The sequence below is a fragment of the Tamandua tetradactyla genome, chromosome 6, assembly GCF_023851605.1.
Source record: "Tamandua tetradactyla isolate mTamTet1 chromosome 6, mTamTet1.pri, whole genome shotgun sequence".
Taxonomy (NCBI): domain Eukaryota; kingdom Metazoa; phylum Chordata; class Mammalia; order Pilosa; family Myrmecophagidae; genus Tamandua; species Tamandua tetradactyla.
In genome coordinates, this window is record NC_135332.1 from 21,572,358 (window position 1) to 21,591,885 (window position 19,528).

Sequence of the window (19,528 nt, forward strand, 5' to 3'; positions counted from 1 at the left end):
GCTGCACCGTTTGGTTTCTGTGTTACAACCTTAAACGTGTTGGATCTCCTGCCAACTTTAATGAATCAGCACCCCAAGAACATTTCTGTATGGATTCCATATTGAATCACCAGCGAGTTTTTAAGAGTTTCCAATTCTATCCTCTGACCATGGGAAATAGAACATTTACTTTGTTTCCAGAAGAGAGTCAAAGAGAGGAAATTGTTGTGCCCTGGAGGGCTCCTGAGAAGATGCTGTGCCGCACACCAAGACCTAACCAACCTCGTAGTGTCCGCGACTTCTCACTCAGCTCAGGGCCTCCAGCCGGGAGGGGAGACAAAAGGGAGAGAGAGACAGACGCAAACAGACTGACCTTAGTGATAGTCACGAGACCGGAGCACGTAGCGGTTGTGAGTACAGATCTTTACTGGGGTTAAGCAAGCTTTCTCTAATACTGGCTCCACGCGGGGGAAGACACCCCACGGGGGAACAACCTCTATGCGGCCGTCAGGTACGGCTCCTTGTGGGTTATTCCCCCCACCTCATCCGGGTAACATCTTATATACATAATCGGGGTCCAATGGGCTGACGCCACGTATACAGTGGTGATAGGTGGGCATGGTTGGCGGATATGCAAGTCATACACGGAAGCAGGATGTGAGCGCCATCTTGGCTCACTCGATGGGCGGGGGGAACTCTAGAGCAGGCTGCATCGTGTCCACTAGGCCCGACCGGGAGGCGGCTCTCCACATCTCCCCCTTGTTTATATATATCGACCCAGTGTCTCCATTGATGAGTGAGCTCCCGTGGGCCTAGTGGCCCACTACATGTTTTGGTGCTTTGGGGAGTCTGGACTAGGCTTGCTAGGCACCAACCAGAATGCCTCCTCATATAGAGACCGGAGAGTCCGTGAGCTGGAAACCACGTGACTCTCCCTGCAGTGCTTCGCCTCGCAACTGGGGATAGAGGGGGTTAGGAGAGCGGCAACCAGAGTCGAGGGTGTCATTAAGCATCTCTGTGCAATGGCTTGAGTCTAGCCTGGCCAGGACCGTGACTCTGCCTAGAGATCCGCTTATGACCAAAATTGTGACTACTGGTGCCGCCTTTTATACCCGGGACATAGCCATGGGCTTCGCTGCGGCTTTTGCTTTCGAGTGTCCCGCCCTGAGCGGCCGGGCAGCGTTGCGGTTGTTGCCAGTCTCTTCAGGGGCGAGTGACATAGCTAGCATCGTAGCGACACGCAATTGCTGCTGCGTCCGGAATAGACGTTCTAACAAGCACTTAACAATGAGCAATCCCACTAACAACCCCACAGCAAAAAGAATCCAAGTGGTCAAGTTGGGCCAGGAGAACCATGAGGTGACCTGGTCCCATAAGCTTTTTACAGTCGTAGCTATAGAGGAGAAATCAAAGCTAACAGGGGTTAATTTGACATTCCCTAGTTCCTGAAGTCCTGATTCCACCTGTCGGGAAAGATTGGTAAAGTTTGGGAGGTAGGTGTTTTTGAGCCAATAAGAGACATTGTCACGAGTCACGTTCGCTCTGACTGGGGTAACGCAGAGTTTCATGAAGAGCCATCGGGTGTCACATGTTTGTTGAAGTACTCTCCAGAGTCCATCTACTTCTTGTCCAAGTTCTTCTATCTCCTGCTGGAACTTTAGAATAGCTTGGGAATTTAAGTCCAGCATTCGACTGTGATGTAGTAGCGCGTCTCGGGTAATGTTGGCCAAGGTATTGACTGTCTCCATCGTTAGGGCGAGCTGATCTGTTGTCCAGGCCTGAAGCACCGCTTGTCCCACCGCCGGGACAAACAAGAAGGCTGTCATCCCGATGGTGTTCCTCAGCCAACTTTTTATGCTTCTTGGTGACCTGTGACTAGAGAATGGAAATGCATTAACGACACAACTTGACTGACAGGGCCTACCCAGTCAGTCGTATTGATGGGAATCCACACATAGCTGGGGCGGTACACTAGAATGGCATAGGGAGGGAACCCGTTCCAACACTCGGACAGGACGCAGGGATCAGCGGAACAGTTGAAATCTGCTTTCGAAGAGGCTAGGAAGGCAAAAGGGGGGAGCGCACAAACCTCCCGGTGCAGCTGAAAAGAACAATTAGTATTATTGTGTGTTCCCTCAACTGCCGAGAGGGAGCAGTTGGTACTGTTATGTCCGGCCTCTGATGAGGTGTTGGACAGGGTGCTGTTTAGGAGCATAAAATAGCGCAAATCTAAGCATGCCCCTAAGGGGTTACAGGTCATGTGCTGAGCAAAGGTTTGGACACGAGAGGTTAAAGGGTTGACCAGTGGTTCTCGACATTGGTTTAAGGTGCTCCACTCACTTCCGTTAGGTGCTTTGTTTATTGCGGTAAAATTACGCAAGTGAGGGCGCACCGACCAGAGCCACCAATCCTCACTCAATGGAAACGGCCGTATCACGGACATACCGCGGTGCCAGAAGAACTCCTGCATAGTAATTACCTTGGGCAGATCATGCCCGCAGGAGGGGAGAGGAGGCTGCGGGGCATCTGGATCTCGAGAACAGTTGCAGACTGTTGGTCTAAAACCAGAAAACTTGAGGCATCTTTTTGTTTGATTCTTACTAAGCAATCCCTCACAGGACTATTGCAAACTGTCTGAGGTGTTAAGGAATTCCAGCAAGACTCCAAGGGTTACATTGTTACAACCGATCGCACAGACATTGCTCGTGTTGCTTGGGCAGGAACAGTTAGATATAGAAAGATTGGCGAATGAGAGGATCAGCGTATCGGCGGTAAGGGGGAAGGATTCATTGAAAACCATAGACGAAATATTGTGAGTTGGGGGCAAATGATAGAGGCTTAAGGATTGTGTACGAGTAAAGAGCTTGGGCGAGACGGGGGACCCAGCAGAGAATGGGGCCAGCGTCGGGGGGTGATGCCACAGGCCCCAGAAGAAATTTTCTTCTCCCTCGATCACTGCGATTGTACTGAAAAGGCAAATGCAAGTTAAATAGATTTTTATAGGAGAGTGGGGGATACCATCACCGATCTCCTTTCTGGGCAGTCGAAGGGTTGTCACTGTCATCTTGTCGGTCGTCAGCAGAGTTGGGGACCGAATCTGATGGTTCAGGTTGAGGACTTGTTGATCCCTCCTTTTTATTGAGCACCGGTTCCTTAGCGTCTTCTGGCGATGCCACGGTCCTCACTAGTCTCTCCGGAACCCACACCGGTTGGCGTCCTGGTTCCTGTGGAAAGATGCAAACAGAGCCTCTGGCCCAGCTGAGCACTGGGTCAGGGCCTTGCCATTGTCCTGACAGGACATCTTTCCATCGGACCAAGCCTCTATGTTGAGGGCTCGGAGCGGTGTGCTGAAGGGCAGGTGTCATTCCTTGTGAGTTTTCATTTAGAAAATTATATGTAAATAAAGCCACAGATAGTTGAGCTTTTGGAGACAGGCCATGGCTTATTCCCTCCTTCTGTTTTTTAAGGAAGTTTTTGAGGGACCTATGTGCTCTTTCAATGATTCCCTGCCCTTGGGGGTTATACGGGATGCCATGCTTCAGCTGTACTTCCATATTTTCACAAAATTTTTGGAAGGTTTTGCTGGTGTAAGCAGGTCCGTTATCTGTCTTTAATATTTTTGGCTTGCCCCAAGCCGCCCAAGCGGCGAGGCAATGAGCAATAACCTGGTGGACTTTCTCTCCTGTTTCAGCAGATGCGAATATAATTTGAGAACATGTGTCTATTGACACATGTAGATATTTGGCTTTGCCATACTCTGGATGATGAGTGACATCCATCTGCCAAATGTCCCCCGGGATGAGGCCCTTGGGGTTAACTCCAACTGAAGGGACTACCCTCTGTTCTGCACAATTATTGCAGGCTCTGACTATATCTCTGGCAGCTGCACGCGGTATGTGAAACCGTCTGGCTAAGGTGCTTGCATTGACATGAAATTTAGTATGAAACTCTTGGGCCTGTTGATACGGTGTCAGCGCAGGGAAGATATGTGGCTGTCGAGTGGCCACATCCACTACGTGATTTCCCTGTGCCATGGGGCCTGGCAGGCCTGTGTGGGCTCTAATATGGGTTATGAAGAAAGGACATCGTCTGGCATATATTATCTCTTGAAGTTTGAGAAAGAATGGTCTGACTGAGGAGGAGTGGTTTATAATTCCCACCGTTTCTAAAATTGTTACAGAGTTCACTACATAAAGGGAATCGGATACAATGTTTAGGGGGTCGGTAAGTTCTTTCAGGACTGTGATAACAACTTGCAGCTCTACCCATTGAGGTCTCTGTGGTTGGAAGAACACAGTTTTAGGAGAACCTCCTTCTACGCAATATGCTCCTGAACCGGAGCTGGAACCGTCTGTGTACACGGTGAGAGCGTTCGCTAGTGGCTTAGATGAAGTCACCTTAGGAAAGATTACTGGGTGACGGGTGACGAATTGTAAGAGGGGATCTTTTGGGTATTGGTTATCAATTTCTCCCAAAAAGGTACATCGGAGGATGGCCCATTGATCTATAGCTCCAGTAAGTATTTCAAGTTGTTGGGTGGAGTAAGGTACTCTGAGGTTTTTTGGTTGTTGGCCAAAATGCTGCACGGCTTTTTTGACGGTCTCTAATGCCAGCCCTGCAATCGCTGTAGGATAGTGCTCTAAACTCTTTTTAGGTGAAATTCCAGGGTGGATCCAGAGTAAAGGCCCCTGTTGCCATAGCACTGCCGTGGGCTGGAATTCTGTCGGCAACAAGCAGGCTTCGAAGGGCTTTTGGGGGTCTATTCTTTTTAAAGCAGCGCTACTGAGTGCCTGTTCTACCTGGCTAAGCGCTTGTCTCGCCTCTAGAGTGAGGCACCGGGGCGAGGTTATGTTCGAATCTCCTTTCAGCAAGTTAAATAGGGGCGCTAGTCTGGCATTGGGCAGCTTTAGGTACGGGCGGACCCAATTGATATCTCCTAAAAGTTTTTGCAGATCGTTAAGGGTATGTATGTTATCTAGCCTGAGAGACACTTTCTGAGGGGAGAGATGAGTAGGCGTGATTTTTGCTCCTAGGAAGGTGGAAACTTCTGCCATCTGAATTTTCTCAGGGGCTACTTCTAGGTTGACTTTTCTAAGTGTGAGGACTAAATGTGATAGAGCTGTCTTGAGAATGTCAGTGTTTTTATGGGTAAGCAGAATATCATCCATATAGTGAATGATTTTTACTTGGGGGAACTGTTGTCGAGTGTTGGCCAGCTTTGCAGCAACATATAGCTGGCACATGGTGGGACTATTAGTCATGCCCTGGGGCAGGACTGTCCACTCGACGCGGTGGCATGGCTCCTCATGGTTAAGAGAGGGCACAGTAAACGCAAATTTTGGAGTGTCTTCGGGATGAAGTGGAATGGAGAAGAAACAGTCCTTAAGATCTAAGATAAAAACAGGCCAGTGTTTTGGCAGGGCCGAGAGGAGTGGCAACCCCATTTGAACAGGTCCTAAGGACTCCATGCAGTTGTTGATGGCTCTTAAATCATGCAACAGTCTCCATTTACCTGATTTCTTTTTTATGACAAATACGGGAGTGTTCCAAGGTGATGTGGAAGGAATGACGTGGCCCTTTTTTAGCTGTTCTGATACTAGAGCGTGGAGTGCTGAAAGTTTTTCCTTTGGTAAGGGCCACTGAGGCACCCACACCGGAGTATTGGTTTTCCACCTGAGTCTTATAGGCGTGGGTGGGAGTCTCCCCTCAGTGGCCCCTAGGAAAAACCCAGGCCTCGTCTATCAGAATTGGGGGCAGCCTGTATGGGCGCTGTATGCCCTTGCAATGAGACTCCCAATCCTTTGCCAGGGACGTATCCCATTCCTTTTAACAGACTTTTTGAAGTTGGAGAACAGTTACTGGTCAAGGTAACGTCCATTTTTGCTAGAATATCTCTTCCCCATAGGGACACGGGCAAGGCTAGTACATAGGGTTGAAAATTACCTTGATGTCCCTCTTCATCTGCCCAATGAAGGGCAGTTGCACTCAGCATGGGTGCTGAGACATGGCCTATTCCTCTAATGGTTTCTTCCGCCTTGCACGTCGGCCAGGCAGGGGGCCATTCTTGCTGTCTTATAATCGACCGATCGGCCCCGGTATCTAGCAGGCCTAAGAAGGGTCGGCCTTGCACTTTAAGAGTCAACATGGGTCGATTCTCTAAGGACATATGAAGGCCCTCAAAAACTCCTTCAGTAAACCTAACTCCCTTATCTTTTCTCTGCTTGTTTCTGCTTGGAAGGAGTGCATGCAAGCTGGGTAGGAGTAGAAGCTGTGCTATCCTATCACCCTCTTCAATAACTAAGGTGCCTTGCTGAGATTGTATCATAATCCGGGTGTCATCTGTGGACTCTGGGTCCACAATACCTGGTATCACTGTTAGTCCCTTCAGGGCTGTAGATGCTCTCCCTAAAAGGAGCCCCACTGTACCTGGCGGTAAGGGCCCTTTAAAGGAGGTTCTCACTGATTGGACTCCCATAGATGGGGTCAGTACGAGCCTGGAGGTGGCACAGAGGTCCAGTCCTGCTGATCCATGGGAGGCGCGGAGCTGGACGGGTGCTGCGTCGCCACACTGCCAGTAAGGGGGCCCACCGGAAAGGCGGACCCCCTCTGCCCGTTTTTTGGAATTTGCTCAGGACGGCCAGAAAGGCGCTTACCTTGCGCATCGAAGGCTGATCTACAGTCTTCTGCGCGATGGGGTCCCTTATGGCAACGACCACAGAGTCTGGCTGTCGCATGAGGCTTATTAGATTGTTGGGCGGTGGTTGGTTGGTCCTTATTAGGGCAATTTCTTTTTATGTGTCCCGATCGGCCACATTGGTAGCATCCTTTAGGCTTTGCTCCTGGGTTTTCGGTTTGCACTGCATTTATTCGTAAGGAGCTGGCCAGCATGGCAGCTAGGCCTGCACTAGTTAACGGGCTGCCAGCGTCCCTGCACAGCCGAACCCAGTCCGTCAAGCTCTTTCCCTTATTTTGTACTAGAATTACTTTGCATTCTTTATTGCACTGCTCAAATATCATTTGTTTAACTACAGTCTCTGCTATTCCTGGGTCTGTGAAAATTCTCTCAGCTGCAGTTTGCATTTTGGCCACAAACTCAACGAATGGTTCAGTGGGGCCCTGGTGTATGCTGCTAAGTGAAGCTTGAGCTTCTCCCTGACCTGCTAACTTTTTCCAGGCGCCTATGAAGCAACGAAAGATCTGTCCATAGACTTCTGTAGGGAACCCTGTTTGGTTTTGTGAGTGGGCACCTTTCCCTAGTAGCATATCTGCACTCCAACCGCCGCGTCTCCCCGCCGCGTTTTTTGCGGCTTGCTCTTCAGCTAACTCCTCAAACCATGCTTTCCAATCTATATATCGGCCCGGTGGCAGACAAGCACGGGCCAGCTGGTATATATCTGCGGGAGTATGGCACAGGGCAGAAAGATTTTCAACCAAATTCAATGTGAAAGGGGCATTGGGGCCATACTGATGGACGGCTTGCCTCAACTCCTTTAATACTTTGTAATCATATGCTTCATACTGATTGTTACCCTGGGGATTAATGATAACCGGGTACATTTCTGGGGTTGGCTCTGGCTTAAGCGGTTGGTACCCACCTAGTATACCGAAAGGTCTAAAGGTTAAAGAGGGGACCCATTTCCAGAAATGCCTCCTTCCACTTGTTGATGATATGGGGTCTTGAGGGCCTGAGTATTCAGGTGGGGGATACAGCTGTAGGTGCCCCTCCCCCGGCCCGCCTGCAAGGGGTTCCGGGTTCCGCAAAGGCGGACCAGCGTAATTACCGGATTCGGACACTAGGGGGAGCTCTCGGTGAGGTTTCTTGCCGGGATCACTGGGAAGCTGCCGCGCCCCTACAGTGACCACTGGCGGGGCGGAGGGCTGCGTGGGCGAGACAGGGGGCCTCTCCCAGTCGATTAACGGGGGCGCATCCGCACCTTCGGTCCCATCACTATCTGACTCAGAATCAGAGGTGTCTGAACTGTTGTTTGGCTTGGACGGTTTATGAATTGACGGTTCACTTTTACAGGAGCCGTCTGCAGACGAGACCGACTGAGCTTCCTGAAGCGCGCGCCGTGCCTGCTGTAGGGCAAGGGGCGGACCGAGGCCTGTAGCAACCTCTGCCTCAAGACAGGCGCGGACGGCCTCCCAAACAGGGACTAGGATCGGGTCCATGCACAAGCCTGTACGGCGCGCCCTGTCTATGTCTCTGCCAAGCTTTATCCAAGAAGGCAAACTAAGACTCCCGGTCTGGGGGAACCAAGGGGCGAAAGTTGCCACATCATCAAGGAACCGCAGGAGGGAATTTTTCTTAATTGAGATACCCCGCTGCTTCAAGAGGGTCCTTAAAGGAGCTAACAGAGGTGAACTTTCAGACTGCCCCATGATTGCAGTCGGTACTGTCTTTTATTCACTCGGGGAGCTCTCCCGAGTCACCGGGGCTACCTGAAAGCCCGCGGCCCTTAACTCCCACTTAATAATAGGTACTCACCTTTCCGCGGTGATCAGGCGCAGAAAGTCCACTGCGAACTCCGGAAGTTCAGAGAGAGAGGGTCCCCGTACGGGCCACCACTTGTCCGCGACTTCTCACTCAGCTCAGGGCCTCCAGCCGGGAGGGGAGACAAAAGGGAGAGAGAGACAGACGCAAACAGACTGACCTTAGTGATAGTCACGAGACCGGAGCACGTAGCGGTTGTGAGTACAGATCTTTACTGGGGTTAAGCAAGCTTTCTCTAATACTGGCTCCACGCGGGGGAAGACACCCCACGGGGGAACAACCTCTATGCGGCCGTCAGGTACGGCTCCTTGTGGGTTATTCCCCCCACCTCATCCGGGTAACATCTTATATACATAATCGGGGTCCAATGGGCTGACGCCACGTATACAGTGGTGATAGGTGGGCATGGTTGGCGGATATGCAAGTCATACACGGAAGCAGGATGTGAGCGCCATCTTGGCTCACTCGATGGGCGGGGGGAACTCTAGAGCAGGCTGCATCGTGTCCACTAGGCCCGACCGGGAGGCGGCTCTCCACATCGTAGGTCGTTCGAGGCCTCGCCGTGGGGCGAGCTGAGCCTGGGGATCCCCGCGGTCAGGGAGGAGTGCTCCCCAGAGACACCTATCTTGAAACCTGGGTCCACACCTGCCACAGAAATGGGCACCTACCTGGCCCGGAGTACTGGGGTCTGGCATCAGTGCAGCTCCAGCAGGGGTCAGGCTTTCCGAGGGTCACCACACCTCTGGTCTCAGCATGCACCTCCCCTGAAGGACCTTTCCTGCTGTTGTCCTTGGGACGGGCACGCCTCCATGGGTATGATTCAGTTGAGTACTTCCCTGGCCTCTGCCACTGAGCGAGTTCTGTGTGGGGTTTGTGACCTTCCAAGGGGATCGCCTGGCCCCCTCCAAGACACGAAACCGTGCGGCCCACAGAGGAGCATAAAAGACTCATCCCTCCTTCCCAAAGCCAGCACACGTTGATAGAAGGATGCCATGGCAGTGACTTCCCTGGTCCCTGGCTTCCAAGTGGCTGAATGAGGTAGAAATAGCAAGTTTATTTTCGTATGATTTCTTGTCACCTTCTCTGACTGCAACAGCATGGCATCACCCCAGGAAGCGTCGTAAGTGTTCTCTCCTGATTGTCTGACCTAGGAATGTCAAGAGAATGGGAGAAAGGGGCCGTGGGGCCATTTCCAGCATCGACATTGGTCAGTCATGACCCTGAAGCCAGGCTGTCAGTGGGGCCTCTCTTCCAGGTCCTGCTCTGTTGCAGAGAGACCCTCAGATCCCATAGCTGGAAGTAAGGTTTGTGCTGAACTGAGGCATGGAGTCCAGGGGGTTTGTGCTGAACCGAGGCAGGCTCGAACCTGCAGGGTGGCAGCTCCTTCCACTGTCCTGGCTGCTCCGTCCTTACTGCGGCTTCCTCCAGAGGTGTTGCTGTTGGCTTGGCCTGCGACAGCCAGTGTTCCAGCTCTGCTGACCAGCAGGTGGGCATGTCCCTTCCTGCTGCCATTGGCACCGCCAAAAAGCCTCCTTCCCTGGAGGGCCTGACATCTCTTGAGGGCAGGCTGAGCCCAGAAGACTCTCCCACTCCCTGCAGACAGCTGGGAAGGAGCTGTAGGCCCTGTAAATCTGCTTCTGTACCAGAGCCTCCTGGGCAGCCTGGCGGACCTGAGTTGTGGATGCTTGTGGTTGTTCAGGACCCTGTAGCAGCATGATGGGATGCCAGTCAGTCTTGTTTGTCTTGAGACGCTTTTTGTTACTAAGGTGCCCTGAGTTTGGGGCTGAACCCCCAGTGCACCATGCAGCTCCATGCGGCCTGGACTGGGAGAGTGCAGGTACTGAGGACAGAGGGAAGGAACATAGGGTGCAGGTGCCAGGACAGAGGGAAGGAGCTCAGGGTACAGTTCTTCAGAGGAAAGGCAGCTAACTTTCAACTGAGATTCTTTCTTACATGGGTAGCCGTGGGGAGGGGTTGGGTGGGGAGGTATCTCTGCTGGCCTTCTTTCCAGGCCTGTGGGTTCCAACAGCTTTCCCTGGGGTGATTCCTTTCTGTGACTCCAAAGTCCTGAGCTGAGCTGTGAGTGCTGAGATGAGGTATGCTGAGCTGCTTGGATTGAGTGTTCTCATTTAAGCTTCCAGCCAGTTAAATGACACATCATTCATTGCAGCAGACAGGCCTCCTTGCTGACTGCAGATGTGATCAGCAACAGATGAGCTTCACATGCCATTAGCTCATGTCCACAGCAACAAAGCTAGGCATCTTCACCTGGCCAAGTTGACACCTGGACTTAACTACCACAGCCAGTAACATTCAGGGTTTCTCCCTCAGCTGGAAAGGCACATGGCCAACATGGCAGCATCTGCTGGTTTTCTCTCCAGGCCTCTTGCTTATTGAAGCTTCCCAGGAGGCGTTTTCCTTCTTCACCCCCAAAGGTCATCAGCTGGTGGACTCTGTGGTTCTCTCATCCTTCTGTTGTGGTTCTTTGGCTCTCTTCTCATCCTCAAAAGGAACTCTCTCCAAAATGTCTCCTCTTCATAGGGTTCCAGTAGACTAATCAAGTCCCACATAGAATGGGTGGAGACACATCTCCACCTAATGAAATTTAAACCGAGAATTAAGTGAGTCACATATCTGGACATAACCTAATCAAACTTCCAAATGCTGGTACTGAATAGGGATTAGAAGAAATGGTTGCTTCCGCAAGATTGATGAGGATTAAAGCATCGCTTTTCTAGAGGACGTAAGCCCTTTCAGACTGGCACACGCCCCTACACAGGTTCTCAAGGTGAGGTATGAGCTCCTGCAAGAGAGCTCTCCAGCTGTCTGCCACAGACTGGCAGTGGATGGGCTGCCCAAGGGGATGGTAGGGTGCCACGTGGGGGAGTGGGGTCTGCACACTCCTGGCTGTGAGCTCCCACACTGCCATGTCCACACCTTGGATGGCCTCTCCCCATGTGGATCTAGAGATTCAGGGCAAAGCCATTCAAAGTTGACTGGGTTCCTTGTGAAAATTTGTGAAAACTGAGAAACTGGTTCTGAAATTTATAAGGAAATATCAACAACCTAAAATAGCCCGAACAACTTTGTGAAAGTACAAAACTGGAGGCCTCCATTACACAGCTATGTCGTGCCACAGAGCTTGGCTGAGTGAGCCAGTGCCAGGCCAGTGCAGGCCAGGTGAGCAGCCAGAGAACAGTGCCAAGAGCCGGGAGCAAACCTGTAAACAGACGGACTTTTGAGAAACTCACCAGAGCAGGTTCACTGGGGAGAGGACAGAGTTCTCAACCAATGGTGCTGTAGCAGCTCCACGGCCATAGGCAGAAACAGAACCTCGGCCAGCCCTGACAACAAAACGTTAAAAAAAAATGAACCCAGGTTGACCATAGGCCTAAATGTAAGCTAAAACTGAAAAACTTGAAGAAAACATTACATCTCATTACATATTACATCCTAAAAACATGGGTTTGAGAAAGATTCCTTATATGTTACTCTTGAAGCACCAACTAGTGTAAAATTCAAGATCAAATTCAATTAGAGGTCATCAAAATGGAGCCCATTTGCTTTTCAAAAGACATTTGTAAAAAATAAGTGAGCAATTCACAACCTGGGAAGAAAAATTTGCAAACATGTTGAAGAAAAGACTTGTACCTAAACGCTGTATAAGTAACGACCTGCCAGAGCCCAGTAAGACAGACACTCAGTTAAAGAAAGATAGTTCAAAGTCTGAATGGACCCTGTTCTAGTTTGCCACCTGCCGAATGCAACACACCAGAGACGGATTGGCTTTTAATAAAAGGGGATTTATTGTGTTAGTTCTTCAGAGGAAAGGCAGCTAACTTTCAACAGAGGCTCTTTCTTATGTGGGAAGACACAGGGCGATCTCTGCTGGCCTTCTCTCCAGGCCTCTGGGTTCCAACGACTGTCCTCAGGTATTTCCTTTCTGTATCTCCAAAGGCCTGGGCTGAGCTGCAAGTGCTGAGATGAGGTATGCTGAGGTGCTTGGGCTGTGCTATATTGAGCTCTCTCATTTAAGCACCAGCCAATTGAATCAGACATCGATTGCAGCAGGCATGCCTCCTGGACGACTGCAGATGTAATCAGGAACAGATGAGGTTCACATACCATCGGTTCATGTCCACAGCAGTATAACTAGGCATCTTCACTTGGCCAAGTTGACACCTCTCGCAGACCCCTCACCCAGGATTCAGAGGGTCAAACCATGTGTGTGAGATGCTCGGTCTCACTTGTCATGTGGGAAGTGCAGTCAAGGCTGCAATATCCCCCTAAACACCACTGAGTTTCCAACATTTGCTAAAATAAAAAAGACTGATCATACCAAGTGTGGGCAAAAATATAAGGGAACTGGTACTCTCAGAGGCTACAGGTGGAAATGAACAGTGGAACCCCACCCAGAGAAGCATCCAGCAGCCTCTTGGAACGTTAAAATACACCTCTCCCATGACCGAGCCATTCCACTCCCAGGTATTTCCCTAAGAGACATGGAGGCCCACGTGCATGAAATTGTTCATCGTTCATGGTTTGGCTTCATTCGTAATCGCTAAACATGGCAAACTACTCAGATCATACTCAGCAGCGAATGGATAAACGCTGTGGTACATCTGTGCAGTGGGACATGCTCAGCAATACACAGGAAAGAGCACTCGTACTACCTGGGCGTGGATGGATGTCAGCGTGATGCGCTGCATGGAAGCAGCCAGGGAAAAACAATGTGTCCTTTGGACTGCGTGTCATAGTTGCGAAAAGGCAGACTGCTCCCTAGCAACAGAAAGCAGATTGATGGTTTCTGGGGAGGGTGTGGGGTGGTAGGGGGAGGGTCACAAAGGGGCCAAGGAGACTTCTGGGTGGCAGACTCACTGGGGTGGGTCCTCGGGGGGTGGGTCCTCAGGAGGTGGGTTCTCGGGGGCAGTTACTTGAGGGTGGGTCCCCAGGGAGTGGGTCCTCAGGGGGTGGGTCCTCCGAGGATGGGTGCTTGGGGTCAGGTCCTCAAAGGCGGGTACTCAGGGATGGTGGCTGCCCAGACCAGCAGCACTTGGGACCTTGCTGGGCCTATGGATTCCTGGGCCCCACCTATTCCTGTGGACTCATAACCTGGGGTAGGCCCTCCAGGGACTCCGATGGAATTTGAGCCAGAGTTCTGACCCTCCTGCCTCCACCCCTCGGACAGGTATGGGCTGCAGCCGCTGTAGGGTCAGGCCTCCCAGGCCACCTACCTCCCCTTAGTTAGATTAAGAGCAGTTAATGAACACTTGGGGGTTCCTTCTATTTAGTATATTTTGTATGTTAGCCTCTTTGTTTTTTTGTGATTAAGAATTGTTCAGAACTAGAATGTGTTTAGAAAAATCTTGCCGTGTAGAGCAGGTCAGTGCCCACAGGTTGCTGGTGCCTGCTTGGCAGATGTGAGCCAGGGGCATCTCTCTTTCCAAGGAGGCATGCAGAGGGCTTCGCTATTTCAGGTCTGCTTACACCATCAAAACTTGCTGTTCCTAAGTTCTGATGTTTATTCATCGTTTGTCCAGCAGATCTTTCCTGCCACCTTGCTATGGGGTCACTGGCCTTGCCCGTCCTCACAGGGTAATGGGGATCCCGTGGTATGCTCCAGGGGCCGCGGTCCTGGGGGCCATGCCTGGCAGGGCACTGAGGTTCGGGTCTTCACAGCACCCCATGTTCCGTGCCCCAGGTGCTCTGTCCAATCCCAGGCACCCGGTTGGGTCCTGGAGATCACAGACCAGCATCACCCTGGAAACCAGATGCCTCAGGAAGCCTTGGGTGAATGGTAGTAGCCAGTGAAGGTTGTCCTGTGCCCCCCAGGAGGCCCTTCCCCACAGAATCAGCACGGGTCACACTTAGGATGCACATAGACGGGCGTGTCTCCTTCCGTGCAGCCCTGTGATGGCAGTGCACAGGTCAGATTTGGCACCGTGTGGGCTGTAATTAAAATGTACAGAAATTAAACACGATGCTCCTGCTCTGCCTGAGAGGATGCAGCACCCCTGGATGGGTGTCTGCCTGGGCTCTGGGTGCCACCTGCTGCTGCACTCCCATGGGTGTCCTTTATGCCTTGAGTGCTGGCAACTGGCAGCCAGGGTGCTCAGCTGTGCTCGGGTGATAGGGAGTGACGGTGGTGCCAGGCTCGCCATCTCCCCCCGGCCCATCCTCTGCTCACCTGCTGCCCGGTCCTGCCTGACAGTTCCGTTCTGGATGTGATTTGGGGAGCTGGTGGCTGCCTTTTCAAACCAGTTGCCAGTTGCTGACATGTACATACTAAGCGCAGGCCATGCCTATCAGGAGACAGGCCCCATAAGTCAGGGCTGGAACCTAGAAAGAAGTGGGCAGCTGGGATGTGGCAGGGAGGGTGGCACCCTAGGATAGGAGGTCAGCAGGGACAGAGGAGGGAGGTGCCCTGGGGGAATGGGGCAACAGAGACGGGGTAGTGGTGCCCGGGGGAGGGTGTCAGCAAGGGCGGGGGAGGGTGGTCGTGTCCCAGGGGAGAAGACGAACAGGCATAGAGGAGGGGCAGCAGGGAGGGAGGGAGATTGCCCGGGTCCTGAGGGTTTCGTTTTTAATTGGGGCCTGGTGGACGGCCTCCTGTCCGGACCTCAGCCAGGCCGCACTTGCTGGGGCAGCCTCCTCCCCAACTACAGCCACCCTACAGTGGGCGGGGCCACCTCCCCTGTCTGAGCTCCTGCCCCAGACCATTTTGTCCTGGAGCTTGCAGGTCAGGGGTGCTGTCCTTGTTTGCTTGGTTTTTAAGAAACTTGGGTTAGAAAACAACAGAGTTTTTAGCTTGTCTTTTATTTATTTTATTTATTTATTTTTTTACATAAACCATGCAGATATCCTTTATTAATTCAAGAAAAAAAAAGAAATTAACCCAAAATTTAGAAATCATTCCATTCTACATATGCAATCAGTAATTTTTAACATCATCACATAGATGCATGATCATCATTTCTTAGTACATTTGCATCGATTTAGGAAAAGAACTAGCAAAACAACAGAAAAAGATATAGAATGTTAATATAGAGAAAAAAATAAGAATAATAGTAAAAAAAAAAAAAAGGAAAAAGAAAAAAAAAAGACAAACAAACCAAAAAAAAAAAACCTATAGCTCAGATGCAGCTTCATTCAGTGTTTTAACATGATTACTTTACAATTAGGTATTATTGTGCTGTCCATTTTTGAGTTTCTGTATCTAGTCCTGTAGCACAGTCTGTATCCCTTCAGCTCCAATTACCCATTATCTTACCCTGTTTCTAACTCCTGCTGGACTCTGTTACCAATGACTTATTCCAAGTTTATTCTCAAATGTCGGTTCACATCAGTGGGACCATACAGTATTTGTCCTTTAGTTTTTGGCTAGACTCACTCAGCATAATGTTCTCTAGGTCCATCCGTGTTATTACATGCTTCATAAGTTTATTCTGTCTTAAAGCTGCGTAATATTCCATCGTATGTATATACCACAGTTTGTTTAGCCACTCGTCTATTGATGGAAATTTTGGCTGTTTCCATCTCTTTGCAATTGTAAATAACGCTGCTATAAACATTGGTGTGCAAATGTCCGTTTGTGTCTTTGCCCTTAAGTCCTTTGAGTAGATACCTAGCAATGATATTGCTGGGTCATAATGGCAATTCTATATTCAGCTTTTTGAGGAACTGCCAAACTGCCTTCCACAGTCGTTGCACCATTTGACATTCCCACCAACAGTGGATAAGTGTGCCTCTTTCTCCGCATCCTCTCCAGCACTTGTCATTTTCTGTTTTGTTGATAATGGCCATTCTGGTGGGTGTGAGATGATATCTCATTGTGGTTTTGATTTGCATTTCTCTAATGGCCAGGGACATTGAGCATCTCTTCATGTGCCTTTTGACCATTTGTATTTCCTCTTCTGATAGGTGTCTGTTCAAGTCTTTTTCCCATTTTGTAATTGGGTTGGCTGTCTTTTTGTTGTTGAGTTGGACAATATCTTTATAAATTCTGGACACTAGACCTTTATCTGATATGTCATTTCCAAATATTGTCTCCCATTGTGTAGGCTGTCTACTTTCTTGATGAAGTTCTTTGATGCACAAAAGTGTTTAATTTTGAGGAGCTCCCATTTATTTATTTCCTTCTTCAGTGCTGTTGCTTTAGGTTTAAGGTCCATAAAACCGCCTCCAATTGTAAGTTTCATAAGATATCTCCCTACATTTTCCTCTAACTGTTTTATGGTCTTAGACCTAATGTTTAGATCTTTGATCCATTTTGAGTTAACTTTTGTATAGGGTGTGAGATACGGGTCTTCTTTCATTCTTTTACATATGGATATCCAGTTCTCTAGGCACCATTTATTGAAGAGACTGTTCTGTCCCAGGTGAGTTGGCTTGAGTGCCTTATCAAAGATCAAATGTCCATAGATGAGAGGGTCTATATCTGAGCACTCTATTCGATTCCATTGGTCAATACATCTATCTTTAAGCCAATTACATGCTGTTTTGACCACTGTTGCTTCATAATATGCCTTAAAGTCAGGCAGCCCGAGACCTCCAGCTTCGTTTTTTTTCCTCAAGATGCTTTTAGTAATTCGGGGCAGCCTTCCCTTCCAGATAAATTTGCTTATTGGTTTTTCTATTTCTGAAAAATAAGTTGTTGGAAATTTGATTGGTATTGCATTGAATCTGTAGATCAATTTAGGTAGGATTGACATCTTAACTATATTTAGTCTTCAATCCATGAACACGGTATGCCCTTCCATCTATTTAGGTCTTCTGTGATTTAACAGTTTTTTGTAGTTTTCTTTATATAAGTTTTTTGTCTCTTTAGTTAAATTTATTCCTAGGTATTTTGTTCTATTAGTTGCAAATGTAAATGGGATTCGTTTCTTGATTTCCCCCTAAGCTTGTTCATTACTAGTGTAGAGAAATGCTACAGATTTTTGAATGTTGATCTTGTAACCTGCTACTTTGCTGTACTTATTAGCTCTAGTAGTTTTGTTGTGGATTTTTCTGGGTTTCGACGTATAGTATCATATCTTCTGCAAACAGTGATAGTTTTACTTCTTCCTTTCCAATTTTGATGCCTTATATTTCTTTTTCTTGTCTAATTGCTCTGGCTAGAACCTCCAACCCAATGTTGAATAATACTGGTGATAATGGACATCCTTGTATTGTTCCTGATCTTAGGGGGAAAGTTTTCAATTTTTCCCCATTGAGGATGATATTAGCTGTGGGTTTTTCATATATTCCCTCTATCATTTTAAGGAAGTTCCCTTGTATTTGTATCCTTTGAAGTGTTTTCAACAGGAAAGGATGTTGAATCTTGTCAAATGCCTTCTCTGCATCAATTGAGATGATCATGTGATTTTTCTGCTTTGATTTGTTGATATGGTGTATTACATTAATTGATTTTCTTATGTTGAACCATCCTTGCATACCTGGGATGAATCCTACTTGGTCATGATGTATAATTCTTTTAATGTGTTGCTCGATTTGATTTGCTAGAATTTTATTGAGGATTTTTGCATCTATATTCATTAGAGAGATTGGTCTGTAGTTTTCTTTTTTTGTAATATCTTTGCCTGGTTTTGGTATGAGGGTGATGTTGGCTTCATAGAATGAATTAGGTAGTTTTCCCTCCACTTCGATTTTTTTGAAGAGTTTGAGGAGAGTTGGTACTAATTCTTTCTGGAATGTTTGATAGAATTCACATGTGAAGCCGTCTGGTCCTGGACTTTTCTTTTTGGGAAGCTTTTCAATGACTGATTCAATTTCTTTACTTGTGATTGGTTTGTTGAGGTCATCTATTTCTTCTTGAGTCAAAGTTGGTTGTTCATGTCTTTCCAGGAACCCGTCCATTTTATCTTAATTGTTGTATTTATTAGCGTAAAGTTGTTCATAGTATCCTGTTATTACCTCCTTTATTTCTGTGACGTCAGTAGTTATGTCTCCTCTTCCATTTCTGATCTTATTTATTTGCATCCTCTCTCTTCTTCTTTTTGTCAATCTTGCTAAGGGCCCATCAATCTTATTGATTTTCTCATAGAACCAACTTCTGGTCTTATTGATTTTCTCTATTGTTTTCATGTTTTCAATTTCATTTATTTCTGCTCTAATCTTTGTTATTTCTTTCCTTTTGCTTACTTTGGGATTAGTTTGCTGTTCTTTCTCCAGTTCTTCCAAGTGGAAAGTTAATTCCTGCATTTTTGCCTTTTCTTCTTTTCTGATATAGGCATTTAGGGCAATAAATTTCCCTCTTAGCACTGCCTTTGCTGCGTCCCATAAGTTTTGATATGTTGTGTTTTCATTTTCATTCGCCTCGAGGTATTTACTAATTTCTCTTGCAATTTCTTTTTTTGACCCACTCGTTTAAGAGTGTGTTGTTGAGCCTCCACGTATTTGTGAATTTTCTGGCACTCCGCCTGTTATTGATTTCCAACTTCATTCCTTTATGATCTGAGAAAGTGCTGTGTATGATTTCAATCTTTTTAAATTTGTTAAGACTTGCTTTGTGACCCAGCATATGGTCTATCTTTGAGAATGATCCATGAGCACTTGAGAAAAAGGTGTATCCTGCTGTTGTGGGATGGAATGTCCTATATATGTCTGTTAAGTCTAGCTCATTTATAGTAATATTCAGATTCTCTATTTCTTTATTGATCCTCTGTCTATGTTCTGTCCATTCATGAGAGTGGTGAATTGAAGTCTCCAACTATTATGGTATATGTGTCTATTTCCCTTTTCAGTGTTTGCAGTGTATTCCTCACGTATTTAGCGGCATTCCGGTTCGGTGCATAAATATTTATGATTGTTATGTGTTCTTGTTTAATTGTTCCTTTTATTAGTAGATAGTGTCCTTCTTTGTCTCTTTTAACTGTTTTACATTTGAAGTCTAATTTGTTGGATATTAGTATAGCTACTGCTGCTCTTTTCTGGTTGTTATTTGCATGAAATGTCTTTTCCCAACCTTTCACTTTCAACCTATGTTTATCTTTGGGTCTAAGATGTGTGTCCTGTAGACAGCATATAGAAGGATCCTGTTTTTTAATCCATTCT

At 48.2% G+C, this 19,528-nt stretch overlaps 1 protein-coding gene and 1 long non-coding RNA gene across 2 annotated transcripts in view; one reads left to right on the forward strand and one right to left on the reverse strand.

Annotated features, from left to right (window-relative positions):
- Positions 1-19,528, forward strand: part of RDM1 (RAD52 motif containing 1) — a 144,453-nt gene that overhangs the window by 58,217 nt on the left and 66,708 nt on the right. The window lies entirely within an intron of this gene.
- Positions 610-8,574, reverse strand: LOC143687257 (uncharacterized). The gene is made up of 3 exons (XR_013177472.1): positions 8,468-8,574; positions 2,998-3,203; positions 610-1,854 (listed from the first exon to the last, which is right to left on the reverse strand). It is a non-coding gene; the product is annotated as an uncharacterized LOC143687257 (long non-coding RNA).